The sequence below is a fragment of the Artemia sp. Qi Xiang Cuo genome, chromosome 3 (genome assembly GCF_049724085.1).
Source record: "Artemia sp. Qi Xiang Cuo chromosome 3, ASM4972408v1, whole genome shotgun sequence".
NCBI classification, from domain to species: domain Eukaryota; kingdom Metazoa; phylum Arthropoda; class Branchiopoda; order Anostraca; family Artemiidae; genus Artemia; species Artemia sp. Qi Xiang Cuo.
In genome coordinates this window covers 31039228-31062671 of record NC_142796.1, presented here as the reverse complement: position 1 = coordinate 31062671, position 23444 = coordinate 31039228, and the positions used below count along the sequence as shown (strand labels likewise).

The 23444-nt window shown below is 34.9% G+C and overlaps 1 protein-coding gene across 1 annotated transcript in view; it reads right to left on the bottom strand.

Annotated features, from left to right (window-relative positions):
- Window positions 1–23444, bottom strand: part of LOC148954001 (uncharacterized) — a 71705-nt gene that overhangs the window by 24114 nt on the left and 24147 nt on the right. The gene's annotated exons all lie outside the window — the stretch shown is intronic.

Genomic DNA, 23444 nt, shown 5'->3' with positions numbered 1-23444 from the left:
AAGGTCCATTTTCTTGCACAAAAAAAGGTAGAAGTCCCAAGGAGCAATACAAGCATTATCTTTGCACTAAGTGCTGTAAGAGCTCATCTTGTTTGCACTGTGGCATTGTTATATATTTAAACACCTTTGGTAATAGAAATTTCATAGCATTAATTCAGGCCTCCCTAAACTATGAGTCGCGACCCCAAATAGAGTCGCGTAGCAAAATCATTGGGTTGCAAGAGATTTTAAGGTCAAATATTTATAACATATGACAGGAAAAGGCAGATATTGTGAAGTTGATGCATTTTTTAAGATTGAAGATTTAGAATGGAAAGATTGCTATTGAATATGCATGGATGGTGCAAAAGCAATGACAGGCAAAAACATTGGTGTTAAATCATTTTTTCAAGCTATTCATTATGACCATATAACTTTTAGTCACTGCCTTATTCACCAAGAGCCCCTTGCAGCCAAAAAAATTAGCACCATAATTGAACAATGTGCTTCAGAATGCTGGTACGATTATAAATTTTATTAAGAGCCACGCCTTTAACAGTTACTTATTTTCAAATCTTAGTAAGGATATGGATTCCGTCTATACAACTTTATTATTAAATGCAGAAGTAAGATAGTTGTCAAGAGGTCAAAGTTTCATAAGATTATTATTATTAAAAGACTGAATTGAAATATTCTTAACCAAACGAAAATGTGAACTAGCTGCTTTTCTTCAAAACGACTTATAGCTATCCAAGCTGTGTTATTAGTCGGATATCCTTGCAAAATTAAACAATCTAAACTTGTCTCTTCAAGGAAAAAATTGCAATATATTTAGGCTACTTTTAATGATAAAATTTAAAGTTTTATTAAAAACGTTAAAATTTGGAAGGATAGGATAGAAAAAAAATCGTTCGAAATATTCTCCAGTGTCGACAATTTTATAATTGGAGAGAAATAATTGTAAAAATTTTACCGCAAAAATTATTGTAGATCACTTAAAGCACTAGAAACCTAGTTCTGTACATATTTTATATTGAATATTGATTTCAAAAAGGTAGCGTGGCTTCAAAATCTGTTTTGTATTGATTTAGCTGAGATTGATCATGCCACTTAAAGCTCAAGAGGAATTTGCTAAGCTCTTGAGTGATTCAAACTTAAAACTACAGTTTCCAAAAAAGCCCTTAACTGGATTCTGGATTTCCCACAATTGCAAAAATGACATTATATGTTCTTCTGCCATTCAACACCACATATTTATGTGAAGTTACTTTCTGAGCTTTACCACATAACAAACCCCAATATTGTTCATTGCTAAAAAAAAAAATGTTGAAGAGGTCTTACATCCACCAGTGTCAAATATTCCACCAAAATTTAATTTGTTATGCAATAAAAACATGCAAATCCATCTCACTAAAGTTTTTCCTTTCATTTTAATTTAATATTTACCACCCAACAACTGTGTTCGAATATATTCAATTGAACTAAGATGGTCAGAATTCTCTTTTATTTGTTATTGCAAAAAGTGCAATTTTGATGAAAAATACGGCATATAATTTTTGTAAGTATAATAAAGAAAACTTTTCAACTTTTGTGGATTTTTTTATTTTAGATTTTTGTATGTTTCTAAACAAATTCTAAAACTATATATTTTCATGTGTATATGTATATTGTTACCTAATAAATGAATCATAAAAAAATATTTATTTGTCTTTCAATTATCAAGGAGGCACACTTGTCAAGGAGGCACACTTGTGCCTCTATAAAGAGGCGACCCACCACAATGTTAAGCGATTTCCGGTCCTAGCGGTCACAGAGAGACAGCGGTAATCGCATTTTGTAGCCCAAGCTCAAACCAAGAACCGTGCAAAATTTCACCCCCCCCCCTCCGACTTTATCTTCATGGGTAAAAGTGGGCCAGAGGCTTTGTCCCTCCGACCACAGCCCCCCTTTCAAGCTGTCTGATTAGACTGAAAGTTAGAGGTGGAGCTTTTCTAGGGCCCAGGACCTTATCCTCTAAATTTCACCTCAACCCAATCACTCCTTCTCTTTTTTCCAAGAACCAAATATAGCCGCTTAAAGTTCATTTTTTTTTTCTTGTTAGCTACGCCTACAGGCCACAGTTGGCAACTGATCCGGGTGAATGAGGACTCATACGAAGCAGAATTCGACCTGTTAGGGCCTTTTGATATTTTCAGACCGAAAAAATTATCCCCCGAATTTACATTTACGAAAAACCTCGTTTTGCTATAAGAGCCCATGTTAATTTTTCCTACCACAGCCCCCATTTAACGTTGTCTGATCGGACTGAAATTTAGAGGATAAGTTTTCCTGAAGCCTGGGAGCTTATCCTCGAAATTTCAGCTCAATCTGATCACTCCTTCCCTGTTTTCCAAAAACCAAATATCAAGTTTTGTGGGGATTTGCTTGCGTCAAAAATAGATTCCACATACTAAAAATACAAGTACAATTGTGTCTCTTTAGTACAGCGGTCGATATTCCTGACTGTCAGGCGGAAGACCCTGGTTCGATTCCCCGTCAGAGGAAATTTTTTATATACTAAATTTAAAGTTTAAAAAAGAAACTCGGTTTCTTTTTTAAATTATTTTAAAAAAAATTACGTTTTCTAAAGAGTTAAAGAGGCTGAGTTACAAGGTCGACCCTTAAAACACCCTGTCGAGAAAGAAAAGAATAATACTCAATCATCTAACAGTTAGTCAAGCAATAATAATTAATAACCTTTACAAAAACGATCATAAATTATTTGAAAAAAAAACTACGTTTTAGAGAGTTAAAGAGGCTGAGGCGCACGTTCGAACCTTAAAACGTACAGAGATTAGAAGGTAGAGTTGGGGGGCTCGCGCCCCCCAAACCCCCCGCGTTTGCAGTCGTTAAATATAATAAAAAATTTAAACTGAAAGTAAGGAGCGACATTAAAACTTAAACAAACAGAAATTATTCCGTATATGAAAGGGGCTGTGCCCTCCTCAACGCCTCGCTCTTTACGCTAAAGTTTGACTTTCTCACAACTCTTTTTTTTAAACAATAAAAACTTTAGCATAAAGAGCGAGGCGTTGAGGAGGGCACAGCCCCTTTCATATACGGAATAATTTCTGTTTGTTTTAAGTTTTAATGTTGCTCCTTACTTTCAGTTTAAAATTTTTTTTTTATTCAAAGGCTGCGAAAGCGGGGGGTTGGGGGGGGGGGGCGGCAGCACCCCAAATGTACCTTCTAATCCCTGTACGTTTTAAGGTTCGAACTTGTGACTCAGCCTCTTTAACTCTTTAGAAAACGTAGTTTTTTTTTCAAATAATATTTATATAGAGTCACCAGGAAACTTGCAATCATAAATGGGGTCATGAATAAAAAAAAGTCTAGGAAGTCCTGCACTAATTATGCATTGCTCAAAAGAGTTTCCTATGAATCTTACATTAAAAATTTGCATTAATTAATTCACCTTGCAGTAAAACAAAATCTACTATTTAGGAGCTACAAGATGCTTATAACAAATATTAGTAAATGGCACAACATGGGCAGTAATTTTAATGATAAAAGCACACAAAAACTTGTGCTAAGATTTTACCAGTGTCAACAAAATTATGAAAGGGTTGTAGAAAGCCAGTTTAGCATGGATGATGTTTTTCTAATAATAATCAATTTTTTGGGTCCCTTACAACCCATGAAAGTTTCTAGGTGTAATTGAAGAATTGGAGTTTGACCAACATGCTCAGCCAGTTGCTTCCAAAGGGCTCTAGGCCCTGGGAATTGTAAAAAAAACACTCCCCAGTAGGTCACCAAAGCTGATGTCAAAGCTATACAAAAGACTTGTTCAACCAAAATTGGAATTTGGTAAGTGCGTGGCAACCCCATTAAACAAAGGCGACAAGAATAAACTAGACAGTATCCAAAGGCAAGCAACTAAATCAATAGAGGTTTGTAAAAGCCTGGACTACATAAGCTGCCAGAAGAAGTTACAGATTCCTACCCTCTCCTATCAACGGAAGTGTGGGACGTCATCATGGCATACAAAATGCTGCACGCTCAGTCCTTGCAACAAGAATATGCTTCAGCCTGACGAGTTAACAAGAACTAGAGGATACACCATGAAGGTGTACTGCAAGCAAGCCAATACCAGACAACAGAACAACTTCGTCCCAAATAGAGTTGTGAGGATTTGGAACTCCCAAAGCAAACAAGTAGTCTCAGCCCCTATTAAGGAGGCCTTAAACGGAGCTGTGGACAAAGATTAGTTTTCCAAGCCATGGCTTCAAGAATGGGACGCAGCAGACGTGTTGGATCAACATCTTCACTAACCAGCACCTACAGGATAAAACCTTATTTGCTGGACAATGCAATTTAAGGTAATTGCTTAAATTAGCTTAAGATGGGTTAGGTGACCAAACCAACATTGTTTACCAAACAAAGTTGATACTTCAACACAAAAATATAGCATCTGCCATAAAAAAGTTGATATTCCTTATAAACAAAGTAGTTTAAAGTGACAAATAGGATTTCTCATGGTTTTATGCTGTTGAGCATTTACAAATATTAAATCTCTGAGAAAAGGGGTGGCAAACCATTTTGATGAGCTTTTCCCCCAGACAGATCAGTAGGCAAAATTTCTATTCAACTTTTTGTAGCTTTAAGTATAAGCTTTTCAACATATTTATTCTATAGACTAAATTAAAGGAAAGCTACACCCAAACCATGGTTTGTGTGTAGCCCAGATATAGCCCAAGGGCATATAAAAAAATTAAAAGAAAATACTAAAACAACGAAATTCTTAGTTCATAATATACAGCCCATTTCTGTAAATCAGATGAATAATCTGACTATTGTCAGAAAATTAATCAATTTTCTGTCATTGTCATTTAAGTTTTTAAATAATTTCAAACAACTGATTGAAATATCTCGGTTGAATGGTTTTAACCAGGTCAAAAATGAATAAACAAGAAGTAAATTTTGGCATAATAACTAAGCATAATAACTATGTTTTGGAGTGAGGAAAGACCAAGGAAAATTCAAATTAATTGGCATGTAATATGTCTAATACGGGTGGCTATGCCAAGACCATGCCAAGCATAACAAGATTAACTATCCTTAGCGTTTCAAAAGACATGGCATCAGTTTTTTTGCAATGGTATCAAGTTTTCCATTTCAGGTCAACTAGAGGAGTATGAAACTAAGTTAAACAGTAGTGTTTGTTTTAAAAGGGTGTATGTAGTTAAAAATTGCTGAAAATTTTTCTCCAGCATACACTTTATGTTGGATGAAATTTCCACAGAGGAGTTTTTCTTGAGGGGGGGGTGTATTTCATGGCCCTTTCTTTTTTCAATCGAATGAGCCCCTTTCAAAGTTCCCACAACAACTCCTTTGATACAAAGTGCCCTGGTCTAAACAACAACAATAACAAAAAATATTACTAATAACTTTCAACTATTAGAAAGGGCCCTAGCCCTTTGAATTTCAAATCAAATGAGCCCTTTTCTAAGGTTTCTACAACAACGCCTTCTATAAAACCTTATATGCCCCCAGGGCATAACTTAAAACCCTTGCCCTGAGGGCTGTGGCTGAGAATCCTCCTCAAAAACATATTTTCTATCTGTAAATCAACTATGCTGAACAAAATTGCTATCTCAAAATTTTTATTGGATGTGTTTGGGGGAATGATGGGCATGGGGGGCAAGTTGCCCTCCAATCACTTTTGACTATTAAAAAGGGCAATAGCCCTTTGAACTTCCAATCGAATGAGCTTTTTTTGAAGTTTCTACAACAATACCTTCTATAAAAACATTATATGCCCCTGGGCATAATTTAAAACCCTTGCCCTGAGGGTTGTGGGGGAGTGTCCTCCTCAAAAGCATATTTTCTATCTGAAAATCAACTATGCTGAACAAAATGGCTATCTCAAAATTTTGATTGGATGTGTTTGGGGGACTGATGGGTATGAGGGGGGGGGGGCAAGTTGCCCTCCAAACACGTACGACTATTAAAAAGGGCACTGGCCCTTTGAATTTCCAATCGAATTAGTCTTTTTGTTAGTTTCTATGAAAATGCCTACTATAAAAACCTTATATGCCCCCAGGGCATAACTTAAAACCCTTGCCATGAGGGTTGTGGGGGAGTGTCCTTCTCAAAAACATATGCCCTCCAATCACTTTCGACTATTAAACAGGGCACTAGCCCTTTGAATTTCCAATTAAATGAGCCTGTTTTGAAGTTTCTACAACAACACCTACAAAAACCTCATATGCCCACAGGGCATAACTTAAAACCATTGCCCTGAGGGTTGTGGGGGAGTGTCCTCTTCAAAAACAAATTTTCTATCTAGAAATCAACTATGCTGAACAAAATGGCTATCTCACAATTTTGATTGGATGTATATGGGGGAATGATGGGCGTGGAGGGGGGGGGGGCTAGGTGCCCTCCAATCACTTTCAACTATTGAAAGGGGTACTAGCCCTTTGAATTTCCAATCGAATGAGCCTGTTTTGAAGTTTCTACAACAAAGCCTTCTTTAAAAACCTTATATACCCCCAGGACATAACTTAAAACCCTTGCCCTGAGGGTTGCAGGGGAGTTTCCTCCTCAAAAACATATTTTCTATCTAGAAATCAACTAGCTTATTCTGAACAAATTGGCTATCTCGAAATTTTTATTGGATGTTTTTGGGGAAATAAGGGGGGTGGGGGGGCTAGCTGCCCTCCAATCACTTTCGACTATTAAAAAGGGCACTAGCCCTTTGAATTTCCAATCAAATGAGCCTGTTTTGAAGTTTCTACAACAATACCTCTATAAAAACATTATATGCCTCCAGGACATAGCTTAAAACCTTTGCCCTGAGGGTTGCAGGGGAGTGTCCTCCTCAAAAACATATTTTCCATCTGAAAATCAACTAGCTTATTCTGAACAAAATGGCTATCTCACAATTTTTATTGAATGTGTTTGGGGGAATGATAGGAGTGGGGGGGTCTAGTTACCCTCCAATCTCTTTTGACTATTAAAAAAGGCACTAGCCCTATGAATTTCCAATCAAATGAGCATGTTTTGAAGTTTCTACAACAACGCCTTCTATAAAAACCTTATATGCCCCCAGGGCATAACTTAAAACCCTTGCCCCAAGGGTTTTGGGGGAGTGTTCTTCTCAAATATATATTTTTTATCTGGAAATCAGCTACGCAGACAAAATGCCTATCTCAAATTTTGATTGGATGTTAGGGGGAATGATGGGCATGGGGGGGGGGGGGCTAGTTGCCCTCCAATCACTTTTGACTATTAAAAAGGGCATTAGCCCTTTGAATTTCCAATCAAATGAGGCTTCTTTGAAGTTTCTACAACAACCCCTTCTATAAAAACCTTATATACCCCCAGGGCATAACTTAAAACCCTTGCCCTGAGGGTTGTGGGCAAGTCTCCTCCTCAAAAACACATTTTCTCTCTTGAAATCAATTATACTGAACAAAATGGCTATCTCAAAATTTTTATTGGATGTGTTTGGGGGAATTAGGGGCAAGGGGGGGGGGCTAGTTGCACTCCAATCACTTTTGACTATTGAAAAGGGCACTAGCCCTTTGAATTTCCAATTGAATAAGCCTGTTTTGAAGTTTCTACAACAATGCCTTCAACAAAAACCTTATATGCCCCCAGGATATAACTTAAAATCCTTGCCCTGAGGGTTGTGGGGGAGTCTCCTCCTCAAAAACATATTTTCTATCAGGAAATCAACTACACTGAACAAAATGGCTATCTCAAAATTTTGATTGGATGTGTTTGGGGGAATGATGGGCGTTGGGGGGGGGGGATAGTTGCCCTCCAATCACTTTCAACTATTAAAAAGGGCACTGGCCCTTTGAATTTCCAATTGAATGAGCCTGTCTGAAGTTTCTATGGCAACTTCTTTGAAACAAAGTGCCCAGGTATGGAGAAAAAAACATTGTGCCCACATTGTTCTTTACTGAGACAGCACTAGTGTGCTGCCTATGATATATGGATCATTTTTCAGTTTCCACTGTCATTTGGGAAAATTGGCTCACCCTTTGCCCCCCTCCCCCAGGAATTTGACAATATTACACCATTGAGTCTCAACCAAAATATTTTAATAGCTTTTTCTTTTGTTTTTCACTGGCTGTTATTTTCCTCATTTTTATCTTCTTTGTGATTTTTTTTTTTGTTTTATTAACATGCTTCCTTTAGAATTCATCTACCACTAAAATTTTACCAGTCAATGAAAGCACACAATTTCTTAATAGGCTAGCCTATCTTTCCAACATTAGACCTTCACCTGACTTGAGCTACAGATGTATTTTGGAAAGTTTCAATAGTGTGGCAGAATAATCTTTGGTACAACTGAATGATAGCAGCTCTTCTGAAGGAAATGCAATAAAAAAAGAGTACCATTGTAATATTTGATTCCTTATTTTATGCTAGACAATTATGTAATGTAATAGTCATATTTGTGGCAATACATCAACCCAGTCCTCTACCCTGATGGTTCAATATATAGTCCTAAATTATTTTAATTTTGTGACAGACTAAAAGCAAATAACAGGTAGCTCCTTTCTGGACTTGATGAGATCCAGTTTTGCCTTAGTGGTTACAATAACCTAGAACTGTTGACAAAATATCATTAAAATTGTACCAGAAAAGGGTTTTAAGAAAGGTTGGACAGGGTTTGCTTCTTCTCTTATTTTCTACTCTCTATTTTTCATGAGTAGGTGTTTTTACATTTTATATGCTGCAATGATTAATAATTTAACATTTGAATGTCTTGTTTTGTCTTTTGCAGGCTGCCGAGTCTTTGCAGAGGAATTGTGATTGTGACATTGACTTTTTGTGGTGGAAATATATCAAATATACCTATATCTATCCATAATCATAATATTTATGGCATTTGTATGATCTGTTTTACTTGGTGCTCCTAAGAAGTGTCACTAATTTGTCTCATTGTGCATTCTGATGTATTTTCTTATTTCCATAATGTGTTCAGCCTAAGAAATTTATTTGTTATTGTGGTATCAGTCAATACCAAGGAGTTGAATTCTTGTTTATTGTCTATTTGTAACAAGACAAGTCTATGGTTTACTCTGTTTTTTTTTTAATAAATAAAATAAACATTATCTGAAAGGATTTAAAAATCTGGATAGCAATGGGAGGAAACATCATAGTCTGATTGTTAGAAACATGCTGTAGGCCCAATTATAGAGTAATAATTTAATTTTTTAGTGTTTTCTTTTAGTTATTAGATATCCTGGGATTATAAATCTATCTAGGACCATCACCAGGGGGGGGGGGTATGGTTGCAAATACAATTATTAGGATTAAGGTACCCAGTAATTTTATGTCTAAATTATATACTATAATCTTTTGCAACAAAAAAAGTTCCTTTTTGATAATTTTTACATGCATGAGGAGATTCTGATTGATTTAATATATAGGTGCATATCAAATAGACAAGTATTATCTAGTCTTATGAGAGATTTTATACAGTACAAATATACCTTTGAAGTGTATCTGAACCCATATATTATGGAATAATTTAATAAATATTCTTGTCTTGCCTTTATTGTTTACTATTTTATGCTCATGTCAGAAATAGGTAGAAGCTAGTCTCTTCTCTATAACCCTCAAGCTAACTTTTATAGCCCATGATTGCAATTGATTGCTTCAAACAAACTTCCTAGTATTTTTTATAAACTGTTTAGGTATGTCCAATCCCCATCAGAGCCTTGATTGACTATAAATCAAAACATGACAGTTTTAACTAGAACCTGGTGCTGTGCTGGCAGATTGACCAAACGCCACCAACGAGAGGCCTTGTTGACCACTACTGAAGTGTTGCTACACCATCAGCAGGACACAGGAGCTGCTGCTGGCGTTTGGCTGACTAAATTATTTTGTGGCAATTCTCTATTGCATCAACTGCAAAGTTGGAGGTTTTGTTTCTTGTGTGGTTTAATATTTTGAATTTCCAGATTAGAAATTAAGCAGGGTGTGCACTATCCCCAATTTTTCGAGTATTTCCCCAAAATCTATGCATCACCCCCCAAAAAAATTTGGCTCCCCTAAAATCACTCAATCAGTGCCACCCGTAGCAATTTATCCCCAGTGACTTTCCCTGACGAATATTACTTTGCATACTATAATTCTTCACTACTCTCTGGTTTGTTAATTTTTGCCTCTTTTGTTACTTTGCATAAAAACCAGACAGATGCAAAATGCAATTGCAAATATTCCAATTATACACAGCTCTTCATATGTTTACAAAAAAAGCATTGTCTTTATAAAATGAGTTTAAATCATTTCAAATGCAGTTTCCCAATTGCTATTTCTTACATCATTTGTAGTCAAGAATTTTATTTTCAAGTTGAATAGAATTATAGAATGTACTCACTATGCTATACAGCTTCAGCCTTCAGTTGGATTTTGAAATTGATAGCCAACAGATTATTTCTACAGCTGAATGGTAAGTTTGCAGAATTTTTTTTTTGCTATTTTAAGATAAGGTTTTTTAATGTTTAATACTCAAATGTTGAATGCCTTATAGATTAAATAAAATACAATCTTCTTTCTGAAAATTTTCACCCCCCCCCCCTCCAAAAAAATCCTTCTTTTGACACAAAATTCAGCTATAGACTAACCCATGTACATTAGGGATTGTCCAAGTATTGTAAATATTATCTTATATTTTAAAGTGGCACAAAGCAACAAATGTAACTTCAGAGATAATGAAAATAGCTCAGTTTTTAGTACACAACCGGACGTTCAAATAGAACCTAGTATAGTTAGTTTAGGAGTAGATAAAGGGGGAATAGAGGTTGAAGGAGGCTCGACGGAAGTCAAATAGTTTTAGGAGAAGCAACAGGAAAATAATTAATAAGCCTCTAGGTTATTATAGAGATTAGTAAGGGATTGGTATGTTATTGCAGCATAAATGGTGTTAGGAATAGAAGTGGCAGATAAAATGAAGATGTAGATAGGTTTTGTGCTGATTAACCAGACAGAAAAAAACATTCTTTCTTTGAAATAAGAATAACAGAAAGATAAACATGACAAGCGAAAGCTTTTTAGCAACTTTTCTCAAATGGTGTATTTAATTCCTTTTGATATGTTATGAATAGCAAAAGAATCAAATAATTTGTGGAAAGAAATAATTAAAGATTTGGTAAAAAGAAGAAAAAAGTAAAGTAAGGGAAAATTTCTTTGTGTTTCTTGAAATTGAAGATTATTAGTTTTATTTAAGTTTTCTGTTCAAACAAAATTTCTTTTAAAAGATATTATGACGTTATAAAAAATTTTTATATTAGGTGTTTTTATGTGAACTTTGCTTGACTTTATGTGACTTAGATTTATTTAAGATTCCTGTTCAAACACAATTTCTTTTAAAAGATATTATGACGTAGTTATATTTTTTTATATTAGGTGTTTTTGTGTGAACTTAGCTTGACAATATAACTTGATGTGAAAATTGAAAGTGCCAATTGGGAAAATATTTTATTGTGTCTTGTTGATAAGTTTTAGTGTCATTTTTTTTTTTTATGTTCTTATTAAGTGTAGCTTTGTTGGAGGATAGAAAATAATTTATTTTTTGGAAAAAAAAAAAAAAATGATTTTGAAAACCTGGGGAAAAATCTGTAAAATTTGGTGAAAGTGGGTTTTTCCGTGTTAGATACATAATTGAATTCTCAAGTTCTGTCAAATATCCATTTCCTAGATGACTGTACTCGTTGTATGTACATTTACTGTATTATATGTATAAATAAACATTTTATACTCTACACACAAACTTAATGAAAGTTAGAGGCGCTAGACATCCTCCACCGGTTGAACCCCATTTTGTATGCCAACGCTACCATAAGACTCCGAAGAAGAGAGCACAGAGAAAGTCACACTTTACAATTATACCTAACACATTTTGTATGCAGACTCGCTATACTTTAACCCTACCCCTAATGTACAAATATGTAGCCCAAATTTGTTTCTAGAGGAACGAAAGAACAAGCAAAGAAACCGGTTTGTTTCGAGTTTTACGCATCGTAAACTTGAGTGAGTGGCGTATAATACACAAGTACTGGAATTTTTCATGGAGAGAGAACCGGATATCCCAGTATTATTTATAAAGATCAGAAATCGAATAAAAAAACAAGTTCTTCAACTCAAAGTAAGGAGCAACATCAAAACTTAAAACGAACAGAAATCATTACGTATATGCAAGGGGTTGTCTCCGCCTAAGGACCTCGCTCTTTACGCTAAAGTTTTTTTTTTATATAATTTTAAAACAAAGCTTATTGTTCTAATCAAACGGCCATTGTGTTTCAGGAATCGTTCTTAAAGAACTAGGATAAAAACTCAAAACTTTAGCGTAGAGAGCAAGGTCTTGTGGAAGGGGCAACTCCTTATAAATTTCCGTCTTCTGCAATAACACAACTTAAATGAAACTAAAATAGGAACAGATCGAAAAAAAAAACACTGCACTTCGAACGAAAATGACTAGTTTCTAAAAAATAAAATACCGGTTTTTTAAACAAATAAGCTGGGCAGTGTTAATTGAAAGTTGTTAAACTAGTAATATCTCATCAATGAATCCAAAATTTAATGCTTGCTGCGGATTCATGAAGAAATCGTTGTCAAAAACGTTTGCGATTTCGTTTATTGTGCGGTTAGTAAAATTAGCATATAATCTTATAACTGTATCCTTTAGGTTTTGTAACTCCTTTACTCCTTTACATACAATAACCCCTTGGGAAAACAAACAAAAAAAAACAAATAAACACGTATCCACGATCTTTCTTCTTGCAAAAAAATACAAAATTTCACATTTTTGCAGAAGGGAGCTTGGAACTACTGCGACAGGGTTCTCAGATACGCAGAATATGATAATATGATTTTCATTAAGATCTCTTGACTTTTTGGGGGTGTTTCCCCCTTTTTTTCAATCCAGTTACTTTTGTGAGGTGGTTTCGCGAAGGTAGCTCCAAATTGTAAATTATAAGCAATTGTCTATTATATTTTTAGGTGAGTCTATTTTAGTTTTATGAATGTTTTTTAAATTTAGTTTTTTGTTGTTTTTTTTTTATGCTGAAGACGCCTTGTTTGATACGGGCGAAATATTTTTTTTTTCTTTGTTTTCATTTACTGGCCATACCCGTTTTGTTGTATTTATATTTTTTCAGTCATGGCTTGCCAGTTCGGCTTTAGATCTTTTATTCGTCAAGTCTACGGGCAAAAGTTATTCGCATCAGTGAATTTTTAATTTTTTTTTTTAGAAAAAAAATATGCAATTACAATAAATCAACGAGTTTTTTTTTAATTGCAAGAAAGAAACAGTCATTCCTAAGTCTTTTAGATTAAATACCCACTTTGGTATTGAAAATGAACAGAAATTGAAGGATACGTTAAATGTCATAGCTTTAAACCATGTATTTGCCGAACAAAAACAGAGACGTTTCAATTTAGTTAGAGATATTAATTATCACGAGAATTTTTTATTTAATAATCTTCCGTCGGAACTTTTCTGGAAAATTAAGGATATGGCTATCAAGTCATTTCATCATGATTTTCACCTTTCAAAGGTGCGGTTGGCTGATAAATCTAATAGACTTTTATTCGATAGGTTCCAAGATTCTGATACCTTTTGTCCTCGTTTCTATCCTGGTCCTGCTATCAAAAACATTTCATCCAAGTCTTTGACTATTCAGCAAGAAGCAATTTTGGCGAAAGGGCCAAAATTTTGCTTTCCTTAATCGGTTCCTTATTTTAGAACAGTTTCCAAGGTGGAGGCTGGTATTATGTCCTCTACTGATAATGTGGAAACCCCACAAGAACTTAGAGCCGAAATTGTGAAACATTATAAAAAAATTTGATAAGGAAAAGTTTAAGAATAGTACCACCAGATATGACATAAAAACCTTTACACTTTTAAGACAAGATAAAGACCTTATCATAGCCAAAGCTGATAAAGGCAACACAATTGTCATAATGTATAGCAGTGATTATGAACAAAAAATGAGAACAATTATCTCAGATGAGATTACTTACAAAAAACTAGGTTTTGATCCCACTTAAAAATACACAAAAGAAACACGACATGAATTAGAAGTACTAAAAAACAATTTACAAAAAAACCCTCAATTTTATGATGAATTTGTCCCCAGAGGTTGTTCAGAACCGAAAATTTATGGTTTGCCTAAGATCCACAAGAACAATGCTCTTCGCCCTATTGTTTCAACTATTCATTCAACGGTCTCTAAATTAGGAACAAAATAATCACTTCCGGGTCAAAGCAAGTTACCGGTCTATTGACTTAAAAAGTTCCCTAACTGTTATTGAATTTTTAATACTGCGTTGAGTAAAGGTGGTACAATTTTCTTCGAAATTGCAGGTCAAAGCAGGTTACTGGTCCATTGACTTAGAAAGTTTCCTAACTGTTCTTGAATCTTGTAATACTGTGTTGAATATTCTTCTAATTAAAAATGAAATAATGCTGAATTTACAGGTGCTAAATTTATCACTTTATTCTTCTAATAGCAAATCAAATGTTGCTGATTCTAAAGTTGGTCTGTCATCCCCATATGTATGACGCTACTATTTTTCTCCATGACCACACTGCCTTTTCTATGACAAAATCAATAAGAATTCCAAATGGAGATAGATCCTTTTATTAGACAGTGGAACGAAAATATAAAACAAAGACTCTAAATATTTCGATGACACAGTCGGTCATCATCATCAGTAGAGTTACTAATATATCAAAATTAAAACAAACTGCTTTTATACTAAACAAAATATTTGGAATATTTGGATGTATCCCTATTTGGACCTATCCCTATTTGGAATTCTTATTGATTTCAGCTGAAGTCTCTATATTTTTAAGACTGGAATATCATGGAATATCATAACATTATCTAACATATCTTGGTGTCTAGGTTGACGAGTGTCTAATGTTTAAACCTCATATTGAATCACTGTGTACAAAAATTGCCAGGAATGTTGGAATGCTGCGGAAACTGAAACATTTTTTTCCTCCTAAAATTTTAAGAATGCTGTATTTCTCGCTATTTCATCCGTATTTGTTATATTGTGTAAGTGTTTGGTCAGCGACATTTAATACTTATCTACTGCCACTGAGGGTTCTTCAAAATAAAGCTGTTCGGGTTTTATCTGGAATGCGAGGTTCTGACTCGGTTCGAAGGCAATACGACGGTATCAAGTTTTTGCCACTGTTCGGCCTAGTTAAGTTTTACACGGCATTATTCATGTTTAAAAGTTTTAATAGCCTGCTACCTGCATGTTTCTTGAATGGATTTACTGAAGCTCAACATAAGTATGAGACAAGAAATGCCCATTCAATACGAACCCCGTTCCCTGCAACAACAAGGTCTACATTTTCTATCCGTTTTTCTGGCCCGGCTGTTTGGAACAAACTTCCCGAGGAGGTAAAAAACAAGACCGATCTGGATGAATTTCGAAATTCCCTCGGAGTATGCTGTTTTTCTCAATATGTAAGATTTTAGTGGTTGTATGTAGAGAATCATAGGTTGAATGTTGTTGGTGAGATGATTGTTTGGGTTTTGAATGGATGAGTGATTTATTTCCTTTTTTTTTTTATTTTTTCTCCTCTCTTTTTGTGAATGTTGTGAGTTGTGTTGGGTTGTTTTCTTGGATGATTCTCAAGTTCCCACTTTTTTGTTGGAGGGGTGGGAGAGGGAGGCGAGAGAAGATATTTATTTATTTTTTCTGGGTTGGGTTATATTAGGGTCCGAGGAAATAAAAGATAATAAAAGAAAATATTGTATATCTTTTTTTTGAAGTTTTTCTTTTTCTTCGGGTTTTTGTCTGGCATGCAGTAATGCATTGGATTGTGTTTTTAAATGAGAAGTTTGGTTATTTATTTCTTGTAACCCGGTTGTAAATAAAAAAAAATAAATGAAACCCCAAAGGAACATAAACTAAAATTAATAACTGCATTGAGCATAAAGATAACAGATGATCCTGATCCTGAATTAAATGAATGGATCCTGAATGGATCCTGCTTTAATGATCCTGAATCAATCAAAAATTGAAATGAATATTTCGGTCAAACTTAAAACGAACTGAAATTATCACAAACAATAGTAAGGCTACCAACCTTTTAAGCTTTCAAAGGCTATAGTGTCATTCGTGTTTTATCATATCCATAGTACAATTTTTTTTATTTTTTTTTTACTGTCTTCCGACACAATTATAATTAAAACTGTAAAACTGTTATAATCCTCATTTCAGTGGATATGATGTAGATTTCAATTTATTTTCTCCTTTAATGCTGCTACAGAGAAAAATACACAGGAATGTTTAAAGCCCAATATGTCTAGGTTTATTTCAGTTTTAAATTAGGGACTAGTCGTAAAAATCATAGATGTTAATGTTGACTCGATTTCTACCAAATTTTCTTCTTTGGCATCTATAGGCTTTTGACTGGTTAATCAAAAAGACCTTTTCTATCATTGTGAAATCCTTTAATGAAACCAATTATTGAGTTAGTAAACAGGGAAGATCCATGTGAATAGAACCTTGTGATAAAAAGATAAGTCAGGATAGAATGTTCTGTGATGAATGTAACGAAGATAAACTTCAATTACGATTGTGGGGTCTTATCTTTGAAAACATACTTCGTTAATGAATCTCTTGTAATTGAGTATAAGAGAGCATAGGATGACATGGAGATAGATATGGTTTTTCTCCATTCTTGTCTTCAGTTTTAAATTAGGTTTCTTCAGTTTTGTTATACTTATCTCCCTTTCTTTCCTTCTTCTAATAGGGAAATTGCTTGGATCTATAATAATAATAATAATAATGAAGATGACTTTGGGGTTTGTATGACCTTTCCCAAACAAACTTACGTACTCTAAACAAACAAAACTTGCATTGGCCGGAAGCTGCCGACCGAATAATACTAATAAAAAAACAAACAAAAAACAAGTGAACAGTGCAGTAAACTAAATCAGAAACTGTATACTTATATTCGTCCTTAAATAACCAAGGATGACCTTGAAAAGTTAACTAGTAGCCGATTCATGTTAAGCCAATCATGTCCTTTTAAAATTTTCCAAGTTAGGACGCCTTAAGATTGAGTAAATTTCAGCGCCTCCTCTCCCGACCAGTGTTAGTTTATTGAGTGAAATATCGTGGTTAACACAATGAACACTGTAGAAGTATCTTAAAGACTGAGGCAGCTCAAGGCTACTATCAACAGTGTCATTGACCGAAGTGGTAAGGAAAAGGAGTGCTCATTCACAGGGTTGCCAACTAGACATATTTTATGTCCAAAGGACATATTCCTGTGTGCCGGGACACAATGACATAATAGGGCAAAAAAGGGACATATTTAGCAAATTTATGACAGTCAAGAAAAAATACTCCCAACCGCATGCGACCAATAAAACCAAAAATTTTTTTTTTTTTTTTTTTTTTTTAGAGTCCTGGTTGAACTTCACTGAAGTAAGGATGCTAGGACTGCTTTGAAAAAAAAATTGTTTGATTGACCGCATGTTGTTGTGAATCTTTTTTATTTTATATATTTCTGTCTTGCTGAGGACGGCCCTTGGACACAGGGCCGAAATATTCATTCAAATTATCTCCACTGTCTTGCAAAAAGATTTCCCTATTGTTCTTCGTGCTTTTATTGTTTGTTATGGAAAAGCAGTGTGGTCTTCGTCGCTATTAGTAGCAGCGCTTACATCAGTAGCATATTAGTAGCATCACTTACCTCAGTAGCGTTATTAAAGACATCACTTACCTCAGTAGCGTTATTAGTAAGAACAACGAAGAAGAAGAAGAGTGAATGCAAAGTTTTTTTCGTTTTTTGTTTTTCCTTTTTTTTGCAGTTGGGAAAACTTTAGAAGAATAAGATGATAAGTGATAAAATATAAGATGATATGGTCAATATAAGATGATAAGTTTAAACAGATTTTAGACAACAATTTGAGTGTTCATTTAATTATTAAACCAGTAAATGCCTCAATTTTTTATAGTAACTTTGGAAATTTCAATCGAATTGAATTTTGGCTGAATAAAGCTACTGAATTCGAAATTCGCGGTACTTCATGCTGTGGTTTATCATTGCGAATGTGGCTTCTAAGATGTAAATTTTGAAGTTTCACCAAACCCGTTCATTCCAAGGATTTCGAGCTCCAAAAAAAACAGAAAAAAGTAGTTATTCCCCTGCAATCATCTTAAATATATTGATAACTGAAAATCTTGGTTTTCTAAGAATAATCTTTTGGTTGTTTCAAAATTATCAAGTTTTTATGGCAGCATCAAATTTTCGTCTACATTGCCACGATGAACCACAAAAAATAAATAATCTTATCATTTATATTTAGTGTTTTATTTTGAATGAGGTGTATTAAGGAAGGAGTTCAATGTCGAGCGGTAAGTTAGTCTTAGCAGGATATATGATGTTGTGGTTGTGTTTTGTTTTCAAACCCCTTCTGAGGTTTATGTTAAGTATTAATTTTTTTTTTCGATTTGTTTGGTTATCCCTCCTCCATATCATGCAGTGGCATTTAGAGAGGATATGTTAATGTTATGTTTTTTGCACTATATAAAGATAATTAGCAGTAAGTTTACCGCAGATGATTTCTGGCTCTTCATTCTCGGTGCGAACAAACAGCTCCTCCCACATACTCTTCCTTTAGCGCGTACAAACAGCTCCTCTCATTTGATCTGCCATCAGCGGTCCAATTACCCTGGAACACGTATTTTGGCAGAAACTTTCTCAAAATGCCTTTGAAACCAACTTGAGACTTCGAAGCCTATTTTTAATTCTTAAAAGCATCTAATAATAACATTGCACTACTAATTACCGATTTTCATGTATCTATTGGAATAAATTAATTTAAAATTAATTTCTTTAAAATTAAGTGTTCCAATGTTGAAGCCAAGTTTCACGTTCAAGAGAAATCTGACTTGCCTACCCGTGAAAAGATCTAATGTCACTTATTTTTTAACGTTCTCCGGAGCACTCGCACCTCGGTCCGGGTTTTTATAATGGGTGAGATAAGGGACGATCATACTGTCTAATATTTATGTGCTGTGGTTTTTTGTTAATAATTGATATCAAATATATATATATATGAAAATTAGTTAAAGTTGGCAATACTATCCGTCAGTAAAACTTCAAACATTAACAGTCCTTAGATTCCCGAGGCAGCTACATCTTCTTAACTGTTTGGTACAGTGATTTGAAATAAGCAATTAAAATAAAGTAGCCAATTGAAATAATTAAATTTAACTTTCATAGGCCTGGGTAGTTTAAATATTATTGAAATTTGTTACTTTTTTAAATCGACAATTCTTTAAGGGTCAAGGAAAGCGAATGAGTGGTGGAAAAGGAGCCATTTCAGAATACTGTCATCCAATCGGTTCCAATTAATGATTTTATTATTAGTATAAATCGATTCAAGGTATTGATACTTGCAACTGCAATATAGACTAACTACAATAAAAATAATGAATTTCAATGAAATAATTAATACTTAGATGTACCTCAGCTTCTTCCCCAGAAGTCAATGCCTTAAATTGGTTAAAAGTAAAGTTGAGCTACGTTTTAATTCATTTGAAGGTCCTTATGATTGCCCTAGGGTCCTTTCTGAGATTCCTTTGATTGACCTTGGACGTGGATATCCTTATGTGATGTGTTTATTTGGCGACGTACTCACTCACTACATGCTGTATAGTATTTATACGACTTCTTCAATGCTGTAATTTGTAGCTATAGTTGCGCACATTTTCAGGTCTGTCGGAAAAACTTATTTTCGAGTTATTAATACTGGTATTCAAATAAATATCCCGATTTATAAAAGCTCTTTTTAATTTTTGCTGCAGTAGCCTGTTACTTATTTTTTCGTTTTGCCTTTATACTATAAAATGAAAATAGTTTTAAGAATAAAAAACAATAACAATCATTCAAACTGATGATGACTAATGTGAATAATTTCTCTCGAATTAACTCCTTCATGTATATACCATAATTTCTCTCATACGGTGGATTTTGATTCAAGGTTATTGAGTGATTTTGAGGTTTCAGCCATGGAGCATGCCATTTTTGTCTTTTTTATTCATTAAATATTCAATAGGTTAGACCTCCCTTTTTATGATCTTCTTTTTTCTATAGCCTAGTGTATTATGTTTAATGCAAACAACAACTTCAAGCCAAATGAAAAGATTGCATCTACATCAATAAAAGGACGATTAAGAGCGAGGTCTTCTCATATGATGCTATGGATCAGATCAACAAAATAGAAGCTTATAAGGGTTGGATCTTCGGCGATTTAACAAGGGAAGATAGGGCTTAAAAACTGCTAGTGCCAGTTCGAGTGTAGTGTCTGGTGACTTCGTTTAAAAATTAGAAATTTTCAATTAAAATAAGATAATTAATATAAGAATTTCCAGTATTACTACTACTACTACTACTATTAACAACTCACCGCAGCACCAAGCCGACTGATGCCAAAATAGCTACGTACGCTCCTCCAATCATCAGCATAATCTAAGTCCAGGAGACTTTTTCCTCCCCATTTGATTCCGTGGTCTCCCATTGCCTTTCCTGTGCTCCTTAAGACAAAGTCCATCAAAATAATCCATATAAAGGGGGATAGAACACAACCCTGCTTAACTCCTAATTTAATAGAAAACCAGCTGCTAACCTCATTTCCTACCTTAACCGCAGCAGTGTTATTCTCGCATATAGCACTAGTCACTTTAATGTATTTGTCTGGTATATAATACAAGGATACCTTTACTAAAGCTCTTCTATCAACAGAATCGAACACTTGCTCATAATCTGTAAAACTGAGGACCAAAGGTGTTTGACAACTCAGGCACTTCTCAATTATTAACCTCAGGGTGAAAATTTGCTCGACACATCCTTTACCTTTTCTAAAACCGCACTGTTCTTCTCTTATAACTTTAAGTGTCATATTACTAAATAATTTGCTACCTACAGAGACCAGACTAACGCCTCGATAATTACCACACTCAGTCTCATCACCTTTCTCATATAGTGGTTTAATTAAGGTTTTCCTTAAAATCGTTAGGTACTTCCCCTTTTTCATTAATCATATTTGTAATCTTCAGTAACTTATTTCTAACCTTAGAGCCACCATATTTAAGAAACTCATTTACAACCCAATCAGCACCTGGAGCCTTATTATTTCTTAATCCTTTTAGTACTTTCGCTAATTCTTCCTCACAAAACAAATCTTCCTTCACATCCAAGGTATCACAAACTTTTTCATTTTCCTATACATCTTTTCCTGCAACTCTATCTTAGTTTAGAAAATTCTCAAAATGTTCAGCCCATCTCTCTTTAATCCTTTCCTTGTCACTAATTGTGGCCCCATTCCTATCTTTAACTGGGCCAAGTCCGGATTGACTACTCCCTCTCGATTTATTAACTTGCCAGTACAATATTTTACTATTATGCCGTCTAGCTGCATCTTCCAGATCCTCGGCAATTTTATCCATGGCCTCCGCTGCACACCTCTTTAGTTCATATTTTAATGCTTTCTCCACTTTCTTTACATTCCTTTTGTTTTGGTATGATCAATCACTCAGATAATTCTTGTTTAAGTCCTTTCTCCTTTCCATTAGACACAATGATTTTTCACTAATATTCTTAGCTGCAGTCCTAGCTTTCTTCCCTAAGACACATTCATCAACTTCACAAATTATTTTTCTAAAATTATTCCAACCATCTTTCACATTATCAAATTTTAAACTCTCAAGTTTAGTATTCAGTTGTTCCTGGAAAGTTCTTCTCAAATTCTCATCCTGGATTCTACTAACATCCTAACTTCCCGGGAGGTAATTACCCTTCCGAAATTTCAGCTTTATATTAACCCTTGACACTACTAGATAGTTATCTTTACTTTTTACATCAATAAATACACTCCTATCTAACCTAGTATCTTGCATCGATCCTGTCAATCTTCGGTTTACTATGACATTATCAATAAGGTTTGCTGTCTTATCATCACGTGAAGACCATGTTAACTTATGAGACCATTTTATGACCAAATACCGTATTGGTCATAACTACACCAAATTTATCAAGGCTAGGATACCATCTATCCCTATTTCTATCGACCTGGGTGGTAAAATCTCCTAGTAAAACATCATATTTCTATCTAGAACCCTGTCTATTTGCTCCTGTAACTGTAAGTAAAATGCATCTGAGTCACTAATATATCCGTCAGTCGGTTCTACAGGGGCATTTACCACTATAACTGATACCCTGAACTTTTTAGTCATAAAATGAGCCATTAGTATTCTATTGTTAATACCTTTCCAGCCTAAACAAGACTTTCAGCCCGAAGATGCCCCTCAAAACATACCAAGCTTAGAACAATTGTCCGTTAATCCAAATCCCGTGCGAATGATATGTCTTTTACTGAGCTCTAATGTCCTCGATGGGCCCCACTCCTCAAGTAGGAATAGAGTTGACGGCAAGGTCCCCAGTCTTGCAGTTACCCGAAAGGGTCGAGGCAACCCTTTGCAGAGGCCGTTGTTCATAGATCGGGATCTTACGCCCTGCCGCAGTTGTCCTCCCATAGAGGATCCTCCCGCGATGGTCTTCTGCATCACCATGCAAGTTAACCTATTGCTGAGAGAAGGTATGTAACTCATGGGACTTGTGGACACACCGATGGGCCCTGTTGAGTGTACATTTGAGGAGCCTTCTTCCTCCTTCGCCTGCATTTATGATCCCGGGTGAGGGTGCCCCAGTTTCTATTATGGACCCCCAGGGACAAGGTCTCCCCTTGGTCCGTGTCTCCTATGAAGGTACCCTACATATCTGTAGGGCGTTCCCCTATCACCACCTGGGGACACGCTCAGTGGCCTAGGGGAGACCAGGAGCATAATGTTAAGACAATAAAGACAAAACAATAAAATGAAAGCAGATTTCCAAAATGATGACATATATTATGGTAATTAGGCTACAGGTTATAGCAACCACACTAAAGAATTGAAGTTAGTCACAGTGAAATATACCAAAACATGATGAAAATAAAATACTCTACCAACAAAATTATGGAAACTACAACAGAGAATTATGGAATTATAAGAATTATTAAATATTTAACCTAATTATCTCTATCGATTAAACATCTATTTAAAATACACTAACATAGATACCATTATCTCACTCAGGCTAGCTGATTATCTCCAAGTGGACAGAAAATTACAAAACTTTGGTATCAGAGCATTTTGCTTGGCCGCCATGACTAGCGACTTGCACATATCAGTAATATTGTCATCATCCTTTAGAAACGATGCATAGAAGACTGCAAATTGTAACAATTAAATTTTTCTTGCTTAAATCCCAGAGCTGAGTAAGAGGGGGAGAGAAAAAGGAAAAAGATGAGTGAAAAACCTCTAAAAATATGCTAGAAACAAATGGCACTAAATGACTTTAAAAATCAATTTTTGAA